The following is a 12,805-nucleotide window of genomic DNA, read 5'->3' on the forward strand; positions in this document are numbered from 1 at the left end:
CCCTTTACTTGGAATTGGACACAGTACTTTAAACATACTGGCAACAAGGCATAACAACTTTATCATGTCCCTGATGATTTGTCATGGCACTTATAGCTTTGCTATTAGATGGATCATAGTAAGGAACAGGTAGTTATTTTCCCATGATGAAATATTATGCATGTCCCTGGAAAACAAACCAAGTTTTGTGTACAAATAGAGAAAACATCTTATGGACTTATGTGCCCCCACACACACACACACACACACACACACTAACAGAAGTAAATATGGAGCTTACAAGTGTGGAGCATGTTCATTCTGTTGGCATATTTTTGATGCAGACATCTTGATAATTTATGAGCACCGCCATATTAAATCGACTGACTATACACTAGTGTGTTTGTGCAACTGTTAGCAGGTTTGAGTAAGAGTAAAGGTTAAGTTGATAAAGCTAGTGTTGTTCGTGTTTGCTTGAACATGTTTCAGTGTCTGATCATGTCTTGTGTAGTGGTACAGAATGGATTTTTCTTAGTGAGCTGCGGGTTAATGTTAAGTGATGCAAGGGGACAAAGCAGTCCATCCCCTTTTCTCCTTTCCTATTCTATTGCTTAAACATAAGAAGCATCCAGCCACATGTTCAATTACTTTAGGCAAAAACAAAACCACTGCACCAGATAAAGTCCAGACCAGGCTCTAAAAATATAATGCAAGAAATCCAAGCAGGCAAAGGACATGCACAACATAAAACTAAACAATTTATTTAGTAACAAAACATATAAGCGTTTTTGTGTAGTACTCCTACGCTTCATCAGACATAAAGTTCTGTTTCAAGCCTAAACATGTTAAACACTGTTAAACCAATCACTGCTAGCAACCTTTTTCCCTCCAATTAAATAATTAGTGGAAACCAAGTGATTTAAAGTAACCTGACACTTTAACAAGATAAGTAAATTATTAGTATGTTCCAACCACAACTTATATAATAGATTTCAGAAATAATAAATAAGACATATATTACAGATATCTAAACAGTTTAATACGCATCATACGTAAACCATTTATCATGCTGTTGCAAATATACTGTTTTAAACAATTTAATGCAGAACTGTATCAACAAAGGCTGAAAAAGTCCTACCATCCATATAGTTAACTAAGTATATACCTTATGTGAAGTTTACAATAAAAAACTTAAATTGCTACATAAGTATTTATTTGAACACTGAGTTGTATTAAAACAATAAAATAGTTTCTCTATAATCCACAAGTAATCCACAAGTAAGCGCTTTTGTTTAATATGTATTAAACTTCCTCAGACAATGTATCACATGATATCACTTCCTTTTATACTAAACTTCATTCATAAAAAAGGAAACATATGACTCTACTAGTATTTAAGCATGCTTCTTGTAGAATATGAACAGCCAAAGCATGTGTTTCAAGGGAATTGAATATGTGACAGTTTGTGTAAACTGAGATGTATTGAGTACTGTGAACTCTGAACTGTGAATAATGGAAAAATACTGAACAAACAAGATCCCACCTGAAAGCAGGAAATGTGCCTTTTATGGAAGTATATCCGATTTTCTCTTCTGCCTAGAAATATGATGATGTGAATTGTTTTTTGTTTACGGGTAAACCTTTGATTGGTTAATTGCCCTGTGTAATGATCTAATTGGTTCAGTTTTATATTTTTGTACTGTCAGCAATATCACCAGTATTTAAGCATGTGTATTCCTTTGTTCTGGGAGTCTCCCTGGTACTTTCCATGAGGCTCCCGCACGTGTCTACTGTTAGTTAATAAAAGCCACTGAAAGAGAGAAAGAATTGTATCTGTCTTCATTTTTAAAGTAATGTACGACTTTACAATTGGTGCTGTTTACTCGGATCTGAATTAAAAGTAAGCAGCAGCAGTTGAGAACTGAACATACTGCTAAAAGGGCCCACAACAGATTTTTCTGTTTCTGTAGTATTTCTTTCATTTTTCTGTCCCTGTCTGCCTTCTAAAGTTTTATGAACAAATTTGTTTTATTTTATCTGACAAAGTTATGATTTCTCTCCTTCAGTCGTTTTAAGGTAAGTGGCATGCATTTCTTTTCTGCTTTGAATACACAGTATGAGAGTGGGGTTAATATGGAAAATAAACTGGCATCATACGTATGAAAGGAGGAATGAGAGTGGGGAATAAGACGCTTTTATAACGCCTTAGCTAAACCTGTGTTAAACAGATTTAGCTTCTTGTATGAGAGTGGGGTAATAAGACGTTTTTATAATGCCTTAGCTAAACCTGTGTTAAACAGGTATAGCATCTTGTATGAGAGTGGGGTAACAAGATGTTTTCATAACACCTTAGCTACACTTATGGTAAACAGGTATAGCTTATCGAGTGATAGTGGGGTACTGAGTGAAAATGGGAGCGAGTGCGGGAAAAATAAATGAGCCAGAAAAAGGTATACCAGCTGGTTATATGTTTTATCAGATGTCCCGGGACAGTTGTATGTTTTTAGATCAGTGGATTGCCCATACTAAGGATGACGGTGATCTTGCTTTTCTGGAAAATGGTAGTTTTAATAAAGATATTCTGACTAATTTACGAAAAAATTTAAAAAAGAAAGAAAAATACCAGGGTTTTGCTGGGCAGCTTTTAATGATTGGATGTATGAGGCAAAAGAATGGGAAAAAGATTTGGTCATTAGTAGTCTTAAGGATAGTCAACAAAAGTTAAAAGAACAGATAAAGGAACTGTGACAAACTACTAAGAATCTAGATATAGCTAATGGTAAACGTTTAAAAGAACAACCCTTTAAGGGATTATATCCGGTACAAGAATTAAATAAACTACAGATACCTGAATCATCTGAAGATGATAATCCATGGTTGCCCCCACTCCCTATGGCTCCTCCACCGCAATATCAACCTTCACAACTGCAGGATGGAACTGTTAGTTCTACAATACAGAGTGAAGGCCGGCGGATGGAAGAGCAAATCATTCCGGACCCCAGACGGGGAGATCAAGTGATAGGAGGCCAGTCTAGCCACCTGGCTATAGAACAACCTGACCAAATAGATACAGGCAAATCGTCCCCTAGAGTAACCCACTCTAAGATAAAGAAACAGCACAAAAGAAAAGTGTAAATGCTTTTTGACCCTAGGTCCAGTCAGCCGAAAATACCTCAAAACAGGAAAACAGTTTATTCACACAAGGGTAAATATTATAAGCAATGCCCAATTGTGGTTAAGGACAAGGATGGTTACATTAGTCTGGATAAATCTCATCAAAGCTTTACTTCCAATTCGAGCACGAGCTCGTCAAATGAAGCAGGAGTATTTCCACTGAGAGAGGTTCCAAATCCAGCACATGCTAGAGATGCGGAACAACCGGCTACTGTAGTCACACCTAGGGCGTGGTCGGCAATTGATTTTCAAGCTATTACTAAATCACTTCTGCCCATTTGTAATAACCCAGCAAAGTTTCAACGCGTGTTAACAGGACACATATGTTTACAAAATCCTACTATAGAAGAAGTTAAAGCTGTCCTCCAATACGCTGATGTTCATCGTGTTACACTGCTGCAGTCATTACACTCGGGTTATCCTGCCATCAGGCAGTCCCGCAGTGCGCCAGGGGTATATAAGATGCATCCGATGCCATTTTCTTCAGTCTTTCTTGCTGCGCGGTGCCCGAAGCAAAAGCAGTTCGCAAGTGCCGGTCAGCCAACTACTGAGATTTTTGAAGTCAAATTTCAGATCCGAAGTCCTCATAAAGCTAAGTACCCCATTGGGGAAACTTTTTTCTTGCCTCAGACCAATGTCAGAAAAAGTTAATAATTGTATTTCTTGTGGGAAGCAAATACCTCATAAGGGCTTCCACTCTTACTGTATTCCATGCCTAGGCCCTGATCACGACGTCACTAGTTGTTGGTTTTGTGCTAGATTTAACAAACATACTATAAAACAACGTTTTGATTTTGCTTTGCACTACTTTGGCTGAAGGTTCAATTATACAATGCCGTCGGAACAACCGACGACCGCAATTCATAAAAAATTCAAAGACAAGGATAAAGACAGGCATCCAAAGTCCAAAACCGACGACGAAGCCTCTCCTAGGCCAGTCGCTGGTTCACCGGTTCTCAGTGAGGTGCTTTCGCAGCCCCTGACACCTGCTACCTCAGAGCCAAAGGCCACCTCCGACTCCCACATGGAGTCAACTAGGCCTCTCGAAACTCAAGGTATTGGGCCTACGGAAACTAATCCCTCAGATGGGTCCGGAGATCCACACCTCTGCCATTTCAGCTCATTACAACACGGATCCTATTTTATTCTCTCATCCCTTACTAAAGCAGTACCTCAGAGGGGCTAAAAACATAAGACCGCCCCAGAGAGCACCAACACCAACTTGGGACCTCAATTTTGTTTTGGAAAAACTGACCTTGCCACCATTTGAGCCAGCCAATACAGCAGATCTAAAATTTCTATCATGGAAAACAACTCTGCTCCTGGCAGTAACTTCAGCACGAAGAGTCTCAGAGCTACAGGCATTAATGGCAGTGGAACCTTTTATAACATTTCATCAGGACAGGGTTTCTTTAAGGACAAACCCTACCTTTATGCCAAAGGTGGTATCTAGTGTGGCTTTTAACCAAACCATCCATTTGCCAACTTTTTATCCAAACCCCCAGAATAAAGGGGAGAAACTTCTGCACTCTTTGGACATACACAGGCAGTTATGCTTCTACTTGGACAAAACAAAAGCTTTCAGGAAAACTGAGCAACTGTTTGTAGCATATACTGCAGGATCACAGGGCAAGGCTATCTCAAAGCAGACTATTTCCAAATGGATAGGACACTGTATTCATTACTGCTACACACAGCATGGAAAATCAGTCAATAATAACATTAGGCCACATTCTACCAGAGCAACAGCCACTTCAACAGCCTTTCTCAGAGGAGTACCAACCAAGGAAATTTTGGAGGCTGCAACTTGGAGTTCAGTGCACACCTTTACCAAGCATTACCACTTGCCTCTTTATTCTAAATCCAGAGCAGGATTTGCCACTGCAGTTCTGCAGGGCCTCATAGCCAATCCTAACTCTTTATAGACCAGCCGCCCAACCTTAGCTTTGGGATTCTACCCAAGTGTAATGACTGCAGCAGTATAACATGATGAACATAGTACAGTTTTGTACCTACCATAAATGTAGATGTTCGAGTGTTCACACTACTGCAGTCCAGGTTACTCCCCCCCCCCTCCATCACCTCTGTCCTAGCTGGACTTATCTATACCTTTCTATCCTATACAACCTTTGTGGTGTATTTGCTTGCAACTGAAGTTATTGTTTTTTAGTTTTTATATATGTTTTATTAGCAATATGTATTGCCTACCTACTTGGGGACACCTGACATCTGGGGCAAGAAAAACTGAAGAAAATGGCATCCGATGCATCTTATATACCCCTGGTGCACTGACATTAGGGAAGAAGCGACAGCAACTGACACCGGACCAAGACTTTGGAACTCTGGCCGACTGCGGGACCGCCTGATGGCAGGATAACCCAAGTGTAATGACTGCAGCAGTGTGAACACTTGAACATCTACATTTATGGTAGGTACAAAACTGTACTTTCCAGCTGATCTGATGAAACATATCTGGGATCATGCTAATGTCCCCACCCCAATACCAAAGCATAACACACAAGGGGAAAATGGTTTTGAAGTGGTCAGAAAATGAATAGTTGATGCTATTATCGTCATAGTGCCACCTACCCCAAATTGGTCTAAGATTAAGTCAGTCATACAGAGAGAAGACGAACCTATAGATGAATACTTACAATGACTTACTGATGCTTTTGAGGCTTATTCTGGATACCCAGAGCCCACCGCGGGCTGTCAGCTGCTCTTGTGGATGGGTTACGCCCTCAAGTGAGAGATAAATTAAAATAAGTATGTTTGAATTGGCCTAGTCTAGGCCTGCATGAGTTAGTTCAGCAAGTACAATACCTATCTGACCATTTGGCTAAAGAAAAGAAGGATTTATAGGAAAAATTAGTACAAGCACAAATTCAAATGTGTAACGCTCTGGGCCAACCTGGTCACCGAGGCAGAGGACGAGGGCAGGGAAGGGGGAGGGGTAGAGGTCACAGTCCAGCTACTCAGAATAAACAAAACTATCAAGGTACACAACCCACCCAACCCCAGAATCCAAGTAATCAGAATGAATGTTTAAATTGTGGCCAAATAGGCCATTGGAAAAATGAGTGTCCATATTTGGTAGAGCAACCTGCACCATACACTGAGGCGCCACAACAATGGAATTCTAACTGGACGCCAAACCCTCGACAACAACCACAATGAAGGTTCACTGAACGGAAACAACAGCAGTTGTACCCCTTTCTTCCTGTGGATCAGGACAGGCCACATGTTATGTTACTAGTTAAAAATAAACCAGATCCATTTTTGATTGATACCGGAGCAACTAAATCTATGCTAACTAGCAGAACAGCTGTGAATATTCCACTTTCTAATATGGTAACTAAAGGAGTAGGTGTCTATTGAGTATTCTGAAACCGTCCCGGTCCCAATAACTTTGGGACCATTGCAGGATAATTATGCCTTTTTAGTAGGACCATCAGCGCCTTTAAATTTATTAGGACGAGAAATGTTGTGCAAAATGGGGGCCACCATCTTTTGCACAGCTGATGGAGTCTATCACCAAGTACCTTCAGACCAACAGGACACTACTTTAGCAGCCTTGGATGATACCATCACATTGCAATCGATGTGTATTCAGTCAGATTCTAACAGAAATTAAGATTTACACTCCCTACCCTCTTGCTTGTGGACAACTCATGATAATGATGTAGGATTTTTGACTTCAGCTATCCTTATAAAAATAACTCTAAAACCTGGAGCAAAGTTGCCGCCAGTACCACAGTACTCTCTGACGGCTGAGGCTATTTCCGGTATAGCCCCTGTTATTTCTGCACTAGCACAGCAAGGAATAATAGTACCCACCACAAGCCTGTGTAATACTCCAATATTACCAGTAAAGAAACCTGGTAAACAAGCTTACAGATTTGGGCAAGATCTATGGGAAGTTAACAAAGCAGTTATGCCTGTCTTCCCAATTGTGCCAAACCCTGCTACTATTTTAAGCTGTATCCCACCTACAGCTAAATGTTTTACAGTAATAGATATTTCATCAGCTTTTTTCTCTATCCCAGTACATTCTGATAGTCAATATTTATTTGCTTTTACCTATAAAGGGCAACAGTATACTTGGACCCGATTGCCCCAGGGGTATGTAGAATCTTCGACTTTATTTTCAAGGGAAATGCATAGGCAATTACAAGATTTACAGCTACCACCACGTTCAGTTCTAGTCCAATATGTGGACGATATACTTATAGCCTCCCCAAACAGTAACGCCTGTAAGGAAGATTCTCTTTTAGTGTTAAAATGTCTAGCCGCACGTAGATTTAAAGTGAATAAATCAAAATTACAATATTGTCAAGATAAAGTACAGTATTTGGGACATATTACTGAAATGGGTTCTTGCCGGATACTCCCAAGCCGCATCAGTTCTATTCAAAATGCACCTCGTCCTGTAACCCAGAGGCAACTTAGAGGGTTCCTTGGTTTAGCAGGATACTGCAGACAGTGGGTGTCTAATTTTTCAGAAATTACCGCCCCTCTGTTGCAACTCTTGAAAAAGGACATTGCAGACCCTCTACCCTGGACATCACAGCATGATGAGGCTTTTCAGGCAATCAAAACAGCCCTGGTAAATCCTCCTGCCTTAGGGTTACCGGACTATTCTAAACCTTTTGTTTTCTTTTGTTGCGAACAAAAAAAAACTGCTCTGGGTCTCTTAACCCAGCAACGCACTGGAGGATACTGACCAATTGCTTACTATAGCACTCAATTGGATCCGGTTGCTTCTGGTTACCCAGCTTGCTTACGGGCTGTGGCAGCTGCTGCCGTCTTGGTAGACATGGCAGCTCCACTAACCCTGGGACATGACACTACTAGCAGTCCCACATGCTGTTCAAGCCTTACTTCTGAAAACTAAAACACAATATCTTTCAAATGCACACCTTACTAAGTATGAAATAAGTTTAATGGGAAATCCTGCTTTACAAATTAAATGCTGCCCACCACTAAACCCTGCCTCTTTAATACCAACCTCAGACGAGGGCGAAACACATGATTGTGTGTTAGTAGTTAACTCTGTTTTTTCTCCTAGGTTGAATTTATTTGATACTCCTTTGCAAAATCCTGATTTAGTTCTTTTCGTTGATGGATCCTGTTTAAGAACAAACTCCAGAAAATTCCAAACTGCTTGGTCAGTCTGCACACCGACTGAAGTATTGCAATCAGCACGATTACCTACAAGTGCCTCTGCGGAGGCACAGAATTAGTGGCATTATCACATGCATGTAAACTAGCTAAAGACAAGTCTGTTACTATTTATACTGATTCCTGTTATGCCCATGGTATTGTTCATGATTTTGGCATATTATGGAAAGAACAAGGGTTCTTAACATCTTCCGGAACACCCATTAAAAATCATTTTGATATCAATAATTTATTACAAGACTTATTGTTACCTTCTGAAATTGCTGTTGTTAAATGTGCAGCCCATCAATCCAATGACACTTTCGAAAGTAAGGGCAATAATTTTGCTGACTGGGCTGCTAAACAGGCTGCTTTCTCACAAACTGTTCAGGGTCACTTTTTGCAGCCATTACAATCTATGAAAACTTTTGATGAAACAGTACTAAAAGCTTTACAGGATGAGGTTTCAGAATCAGAAAGAAAAACATGGCTGGCTCAAAATTGTTTTAAACAATCTGATTTAATTTGGCAACATCCAGATGGCAGATTGGTCTGCCCCCTATCCATGCTAAATTCCCTCATTAAAGCTTATCATTTGCCAGCCCATGTTGGGGTACAAGCTTTAATAAAACAAATCCAAAAGGACTGGTTTGCCCCAAAGCTTTTTTGTTTCTGTACAACACTTTGTGAGCAAATGCTCCATTTGTTTACAGTACAATATTTCCAAAGGCATGATGGCTCCCGCACAACCCTTACCAAAACCATTGGGACCATTTTGTGCTTTGCAATGGGATTTTATTGAATTACCACTTTGTGCACATTTTAAATATGTTTTAACTGTTGTTGATGTTTTTTCTGGATGATTAGAAGCATACCCTTGTGCGAAAAATGATGCTATATCAGTTGCTAAGAAACTTTGTTATGACTTTATACCTCAATTTGGTGTTCCTTGTTATATATATTCAGACCATGGAACACATTTTACAGCTCAATTAATTGACTCACTGTGTACTATGTTGGGCATCACTCTAAAATTCCACTGTCCATATAGACCACAGGCATCTGGAATCATAGAACGCATGAATCAAACACTGAAAACTAGACGAGCAAAAATTACTACTAAAACAGGCCTCACTTGGGTACAGGCCGTACCACTAGCTTTGCTCTCTATGAAAGCACAAGTACATCTTACTAAAGGTCTTTCTCCTCATGAAATTCTAATGGGCCGATCTATGTGCATGCCCATGACTCCACCACCACCCTTTTCTGAGTACGATGCCTTTGATCATGATGTTATTGTATACTGCACCTCTCTTGTTTCTTTCTTACAGTGTTATCACCGCCAAGTAGCAGTGGCACAACATAACCCTGATCATTTTACGTCTTCTGAACTACAACCAGACGATTGGATGTACGTCAAGTCTTTCTCCAGAAAAACAGCACTGCAACCTCGTTGGAAGGGGCCTTACCTGGTTCTATTGACAACCTCTTCAGTGGTACGATTACAAGGCTCACCAACCTGGATTCATATATCACACATTAAGAAAGTCGTCCTTTCCAAAGATCAAACACCTCTACCTTTCACAGCTCCAGAATCTCCACCTATCGCTTCCCGTACTCGAAGCCATACTGTTCCTGCACCTGATAATGTCTGACATTTCTACAATTGGAACACTTCTCCATTCCAATACAATTCCACTGAAACCACCATTTCCACTAAGGTACTATAAAACAATCTTGGTGGTTATTTTTGCTGTTCTCATATTTCTGCTGTGGTCATTTCTATTTTCCACTACAGTAACACCTCATGCCAAAAGAACTGCATGGCATCCACCATTCAATACCTACCAAGCTATAAAATATACTTATGCATCATCCCTTAATGTCTCCAATTGCTGGAGTTGCAGTGCCATTCCTACGGTTCATGGGGATTGATGCTAAATATAGTTCCTTTAGGGATTGAAGAGACATGGATGAATCTGATCTACGACACATCAAGAGTTATTTCGAAACACAAAGTAGCATTACAGTTGTCTGTCCGGCAAAATGGAACTGTGTGTTTCTAGAAACTTGATAAAATTAGAGTAGGGTGGAGCCATTGCAACAAAACAGTGGTATATAACTGCACTGCATAGGGTTGTGTAACAGATTTCTCACCTATATCAAGAATTGTAAAAAACTCTATAGCTAACTTTTCCCAGAAAATAGAAACTGTCTACTGGAAAATATTTGAAGGGCGGCAGAATGCTGAGAATCACTTTAAGCCTATCAATATCACCATTAAAGTAGAGAACTGTTATTTTGTGTGTGGAAGAAAGCATATAAATGGCTACCAGGAAACTGGTCTGGCAGCTGTTTTCTGGGTTACCTAGTTCCAGCTATATGACATGTATCTACATTACCTAAGGGAAAAATTCGGAATGTTTGAGAGGCCAAGAAGCCTGCCAATCTGGTAGGTAAAGTCGATGCTTCAGGGATCTATCATCATGACCTGGCTCATGCTAGTACCAAAGGACTGTCCCATATGGACTTGGGTGATGATGTAATCATGGGCTGGTATAATTCCATCATACGGAGCAGTGAAATCAATTTGGGAACTGAGACAGTTATCTAAACTGCTTGAAATTTTGAGCAATGCTACATTTTCTGTCTTAGAACTAGTAACTGATGAACTGACTGCTATGAGGGCTGTAGTACACCAAAACCGTATGGCCCTCGATTTCACCCTAGCGGCAAAAGGAGAAATTTGCGCTTTAATCCAGGGGAGTGCTATACGTTTATTCCTGACAATCAGCACAAAATTGAAAGTCACCTTGAACTGACTCAGAGAATTTCCAAACTCTCAGAGGCCAAAGAGGCTGATAGCTCAACATGGGCTTGGTTGACCAACCTTTTCATAGGTTGGGGAGGTGGACTGTTGAAGCTGATTTTGTTAATTGCAGTATTAGCAATTGTTGCTTTCATTGTATTATTTTTAATCAAAGCACTGATTTTGAAATTAATGTTTTCAAAAGCTGAGAAAAAAGTACCTAGATTTTATATGCCTGCAACTATGACTGTAGATAATGAAATGAAAATGTCTCTCAATGATGAAAAGGCTAGTAGCATGGTTATGCTAGATTTGTGGCAGATGTATGACAGGTTAAATGATGATGCTTACACAGCATAAAATGGGGGATTGTAGAATATGAACAGCCAAAGCATGTGTTTCAAGGGAATTGAGTACGTGACAGTTTGTGTAAACTGAGATGTACTGAGTACTGTGAACTCTGAATTGTGAATAATGGAAAAATACTGAACAAACAAGATTCTGCCTGAAAGCAGGAAATGTGCCTTTTATGGAAGTATGTCTGATTTTCTCTTCTGCCTAGAAATATGATGATGTGAATTGTTTTATGTTTACGGGTAAACCTTTGATTGGTTAATTGCCCTGTGTAATGATCTAATTGGTTCAGTTTTATATTTTTGTACTGTCAGCAATATCACCAGTATTTAAGCTTGTTTATTCCTCTGTTCTGGGAGTCTCCCTGGTACTTTCCACGAGGCTCCCGCACGTGCGTACTCTTAGTTAATAAAAGCCACTGAAAGAGATAAAGAACTGTATCTGTCTTCATATTTAAAGTAATGTAAGATTTTAAACTCTACATCTACAATTAAAATAAAACAAATCTCATCTAAACAGCGGCCAAAGAGCACCAAAACACATAATTTCCATGTATTACATGTTACTAGCATAAAAAAGTCAAACAAATGCATATGCGTATAGACATATTACAATTTTAATGTATGTGTGCTTAATAAAATACTATGCTAAAGTATTTTATGCAAAATAGCCAGATTCATCACTAACTCCCCAAACAACACACACCACTGTATCGCCTTAAAGTCTCTACAATGTCTGGAACTCCCACAACTACTACATCTCTACCAATTTCACATGCTGCACTCTATGCTCTTTAAACCTTCCTACTGTCCATCTTTATCTCTCCTAGTCTCTATCTATACCCCTTCTCGATCACTCTGTACCTCCAATCAGCAATTGCTCGATATCTACCACCCCAGTAAATCTGTAGGTAAGCAACTCTATAAACACTCTGTGGCCCAAGCTTGCAATAAACTTCCCCTAGACATACATTCTATTTCTCACACTCCATTATTTAAAAAAGAACTTAAGGCACATTTACTCAACTCCAGAACCTCTCCCTGCTATGACCCTACAAAAATCTCCTGTCCACCCACACTCACATCACTCTCAGTTGATCCTACTCACACTCTTGACTCTCCCTCACTTGTACAGTAACAAAGAATTTGTCCTGAAAAAAAAAAAAAAAAATATATATATATATATATATATATATATATATATGTATTTCAATTTATTTTTTTCTTTCAATTATAATCTTCACATGTAGTTGTTTATTCCTTTCTATTGTTTGCTATTATTGTTTGTAGTTCTTGTTTGCTTACTGTAATTAAATAGTGTACCTTCTGA

The sequence above is a fragment of the Protopterus annectens genome, chromosome 8.part1 (genome assembly GCF_019279795.1).
Source record: "Protopterus annectens isolate FY-2018-M chromosome 8.part1, PAN1.0, whole genome shotgun sequence".
NCBI lineage: Eukaryota > Metazoa > Chordata > Ceratodontiformes > Protopteridae > Protopterus > Protopterus annectens.